Below are 5357 nucleotides of genomic sequence, written 5' to 3'. Positions count from 1 at the left end.
AAAAAATGGATCATATCCTTAAGATTACCCAAGTTTTCACTCTTCAAAAGGTTGTCTTGCTGATAGGGGAAAGTGGGAAGACCATAGGAGGCTTGAAGTCAAGTTTGGAGTTATTGCTATTTTGGGATGATAATTTTAGAGGCTATTTGGGGTCCCTTTGAAGAGTTAAGGATTCATCACACATTCTCTACATTTAGAGAAATCAATTTTGGAGTTGCAAGAAGGAGAGGATTTAGCTCATCTCAAATTTCATTGCCATAACCTTTTTGAAGGTAGATTCTCCATTACCATGGTTATGTTCTTGTTCATTGCTTGTATGTGTCAAATTATTGCATATTGTACCATGTATGTGTTTGTATCATGTGAGGGATGAGTATTGTGGTTTTTATTTTCTTCTTTTCATATTTCTTTTCCTTGTTTTTTTGGGGAAACTATGAAGGGAGTATTGGCATTACTCACCCTTGGATAGGGTAGAAGTGGTCATGTATGGGGGAAGGGCTTAGTCAGATTCTAGGTCATTGTAGAGTCTCTTCTCATGTTGAGGAGAAGTAGAAAGCAAGGTGTTATGGGCTCTTTCTTGTCAATGTAAAACTAAGTTTATTTTGAGGAAATAAGAACAGAAATAAATGGAAGTTTATGTGATTTGGTAGCCTTGGAAGAAGCATATGATTTGTGTTCTTGATTGACATCTCCTACCTGGAAAAATCCACCTTCTCCCTAGTCATAGGTTCATTATGAAACCTCTTTTGCATACCTTGGATGGGAATTATATGTTGAGTTATGTCATTGTGATTGGTTTCTAAATTTCACCTAGTTGGTTACTAGTTGTCCTAGCTTAGTGGGTGGCCTTTTGGGGCCTAGGATGGGAGGTGAGCTATCCATGGTTGTTCTTTGTGTTTTGCATAGTTTTTGGATATCTTCTCATGATGGATCAATCCAAGTTTCTTGGTGCACTAATGGTATTCTTATTGTCATGTTATTGGAGGTTTCTCCATTATAAGACCACCTATTGTATTGTATCTCCATGTTGAGAATGATCATGAAAGAAATGGATTTAATGTTCTAATTTCAATATTGATAAATCAAACATTTAGTTTCCAATAGTGGCATGTTGTGATGGTTAAGTTGTTGAGTTGTTATCCTTGCCATCAAGGTTCAAATCTAATGGGGATGAGGTCTCCTATTTGTGGCCTCACTAGTTAATAGCTCTAGTTCAAAGCGTTTACCCCTCTTTCAAAAAAAATTAAAAATTAAAAAAAAATCAAACATTTAGTTATTGTATGAAATAAGAAATTTATGTGATCAAGTGTTATTATATTTAAAATCATACCTTACTTTCAATTTTATTGCTTTGAAAAAAGTTTGAGTTGTAAACTATCTACTTTTCTCCATGAAATATTCATTTTAATTCATTGTATTCAAAAGTTCTTATTATGGAATATGGATATATGATTTATTTAATTAATAGATGCAATAATTCATCCTTAAAATCATGTGATAAAATTAATGTTCAATTTAGATATGATCATCTTAATTGCATCTTAAAACCTTAGCTTCTATAAATTTTATTAAAATAATGAATTTTACCTTATGTTGCATAATGTGTAAACAACCTTAAATTACTCTTGATTTGAACACAAAATTAAACCTCAATATTATATCCACAATTCGCTCAATAAAATGAAGAAAATATTAATGCACTATGTCACTATAAAATTTCTAAAGAGGAGCCTAGTACTTTGAAGGAATGAGGAAAAACTTAAAATTTCCATCTATTGGGAGAGCCAAAATGCTCTCTAGAAAATGTATGGAAAGATTTTAATTCTCATTTGTAATAGAGAATATTCTTTAGAATCTATTTTTTTCCTAATAAAATTTACTCAAAAGTTCCCCACCTAATAATCTTTATGGTATAACTCTCCTACTTACCTCCTTCTAAAGGTTAACCATATATATATATATATACACTTGATGTAAGGGATGATGTGACACCCATGTAGGACCCAACTCCACCTCACACTTCCTCCTCATGTAAGTCGGATGCAAACCTACCTTTAAATGCAAACAAAGAAAGTTAATTTAATAACTTACGTCTCACTTCCCTTATCTCCCTCACCACACTTCACCTCTATCATGTGTGGACCTTAGGGCCTCCATAGGACTAAGTTGATGTACTAACACATCCCCCATGTCAGTCCTGACATATCAAGTGGGGTGGGGATTTTTCTATGTGGAATGGATATTTTTCTTAAGTCAAAAAAGGTTGAAACATAAACCATCATTTCCTCCCTCCTTTATTTTTAGCATGACCAACCAACTTCTAAAAGATGTCTTCATTGGTTCATGCAGGTAGCCCTAGGGTAGCATGAACAACTTGGGGTGTTGGGGTGACCTCCTTGGGGAGAACCTACTTTCATGGGAAAAAGGAGCAGCTTGGGGTAGGTTACTTAGGATATTAAGCTAGTAGGTTAGTTAGTTAGTGTTAGTTTGTTGTATTTATTTTATAAGTTTTGTAAAAAGTATTTAAGTGTTAGTAATAAGATTTTCATAAACATGGTTGTTTTCCTTTTTAAGTACCAATTGTATTAGAATGGAAGTGTTACGTTTTAATAAGTTAGTTAGGGATTGTTAAGTAGGTTTAGTTAGTAGTTAATAAAGTTGGTAAGTGATTAGTGTTTAAAGGGGTAGGTTCGTATTATATTGTCAATTTTTTTTAAAGATTGAAGTAATTTGTTGAGTGATGAATATTAGAAATTTATTACTCAAGAAAACGTTAATATATTTACTAAATCAAATAAATTAATTAATTAAAAACTGCTATTATCAACCTAAATGAAACTATTAAAGAGAAAATAAGGTGACTTATGTCCCCTACGTATAACTTTGTGTGTGTGTGTGTGTGCGCGCGCGCGTATTAGAAAGTTATTTTAGATATTATAATATTCAAATTAAAGGTTTAATTAATTATAATTTTAATGTCCATTTTTTTTTTTGTTCTAAGGTGACATCGGGTTAGTAAGTGTTCCAAAGTGATGTGAGTCAAGTTGACTAAATAACATAACTTATATTACTAATCAAATTGTCTCCAACTATTATGCCACACTTCATCAAACATGAAACTATAGTAAATCAACTAATTCATTCAACCCGACCTAGGTGTTCCTATAGCACTAGAACCTAAGGTTATTTGATGGTGCAGTAGGGTTGAGATGTAGACTCTACATCATTATGAAATACAACTGAAAGCTCATTTCAATCCCATTTAAACTTTCCATAATATATTCAAATAAGTATGTGTTAAACATGGTGTTATTTAACTTTATAAAAAATGTTTGTGTATTTTTTCCCTAATATTTTGGGCATGACACAAGAAGTGGTTGAATGGAGAACTAGTATGTTTTAGTTTTCTTAAAGTTGGACATATCAGTAAGAATTGCAAAAACCAAAGAACCAACACCAAACAACGGAAATGATAAAGGCAAAGATGAAGTTGAGACAAAGAAAAAATGAATAGAGATAGTAAGATCTGGGAGCAGTGGAGCAAGTAAAGCAAAGATCACCCAATCAAATGGATTGGGTGATCACGCCACAACTAACTAAATAAAGGAGGTATGTAGGAACTGCATATTAAATGATATCTTTTACATCAACTCCTAACATAGATGTGCTAAAAATTCATATTTGCATAAATAAAGATGCATCAATAATAGTTATCTAGAGAGGAAACTAAAAGAGAATCATTTGCAACACAAAGTACTGAGCATCAATGGTATAGTCTATATTAACTAAGCTTGGTAGTATAGATCAAGTTATCAACTGAGATGATGTGTTCACTGAATGAATTGGTATTGACCAAGTAATGTAACTTGGACTGAGTATTTGTGAAGACTGATCCAATTTTCATACACCTATTATGTAGGAGAACATTTATTACAGACCTAAAATGGAAATTTGAAGGTATTTATCAAATTTGAGCATACATTTCTTATTCAAAAATAAATTTTAGAGCTCACAAGTGATTTAAAGGTGACTAAGGAAATTTGAGCAATAAAGAAAGAAAATCATAGTGGAGCATTGGAAAACTTGATAACATATGTAAGTGTTACTTTTGGTGCTAAGTAAATTGTTCTCTGAAGATGCCATAGAAGAATTTTTTTTTCAAAACCCTAGATTAAAATGGAATCAACAAGAGAAATTTTGAAAGATAGAAATGCTCAAAATGTGAGGAAGGACCAATGTCCTCCACCAAATTTTAGGAACGGTGTAAATGTTGAGAAGACTAAAGATGATATTGGCACCCTATTATCAATTCCACCCAGAGTTTTAACTATTCAGGATGTAAGATCCTGCTATCTGTGCAAAGTAGGAGAGATTGGAGATTTTGAGATAAGTTTAGCTTGTGAGAAGCTATGCAACAATGGAGTATTGAAAGAAGAAAACAAAATCATTATTGAGAAAGGGCTTACCTGTGCCCTAAGTTTTCCAAAAGTTTTAAAAGTTGAATGGATAAAATTTGTGCTCATTCATATCCATGACATGAATATATGGTAGAGGGAGGACCAATCAAAATCAACAAGGAATAATACACACTATGCTATTGGGTATCCCACCTTGGATTGACCAAAAAGCATAAGGAGTGCAATAAGGAATGAAATTGAAAAATTAGCCAAAGCAAAGTGGAATTGTAGAGGGATGCCAATTGATGGGATTGAAGATCATGTAACTGAATTCATAGTTCGTGTGATAGGATGCAAGTTCTACCAACTAGTAGATTATATAGTGTGTCACATGTTGCAATAGATTTGGGAAACAAAATTTTCAAGAAGGATCATACATATGACCTTGTCGAGTTGAAACTACAACAATTGTCTGAGAACTTAGAAGCAATCAAAAAAATAATTAATACATCATATAAGTTCTGATCTTTGCTAGTATGTATATTTTTCTATGTACAAAATTCATTCCTTATAATTGGGATAGTAGCATGGGATAGGAGCTAACCTTCTATGGAGCAGTTAAACAACTTAATTAATAGGTTGGGAGAAAATTTTAAAGATATAATGGATAATTATTTTGAAGAATTCAAAATTAAAATGAGAAATCAAATGAGTGTCCCTAAGTTGCTCATAGATAGATATTATGATGAGATATGTTTTATAGTAGATATAGATTTTTTACATGATTAAGTAGTATTACCAATAATTTCATGGTTAAGGCCTATGCCTTATGAAGTCATTGTTGACGAGGTCACAACAACAATGACTACACTTTTGATTGGAGATGTTGATGCAAATGTCAAGCAATTCAACACATATGACACAATAATGGTAGAACTAATTGTAGAATCTAGCGTGCCT

Source organism: Cupressus sempervirens, chromosome 6, assembly GCF_028749045.1.
Source record: "Cupressus sempervirens isolate cs-2001-9-10 chromosome 6, ASM2874904v1, whole genome shotgun sequence".
Classification (NCBI taxonomy): domain Eukaryota; kingdom Viridiplantae; phylum Streptophyta; class Pinopsida; order Cupressales; family Cupressaceae; genus Cupressus; species Cupressus sempervirens.
This window is presented reverse-complemented; position numbering follows the sequence as displayed.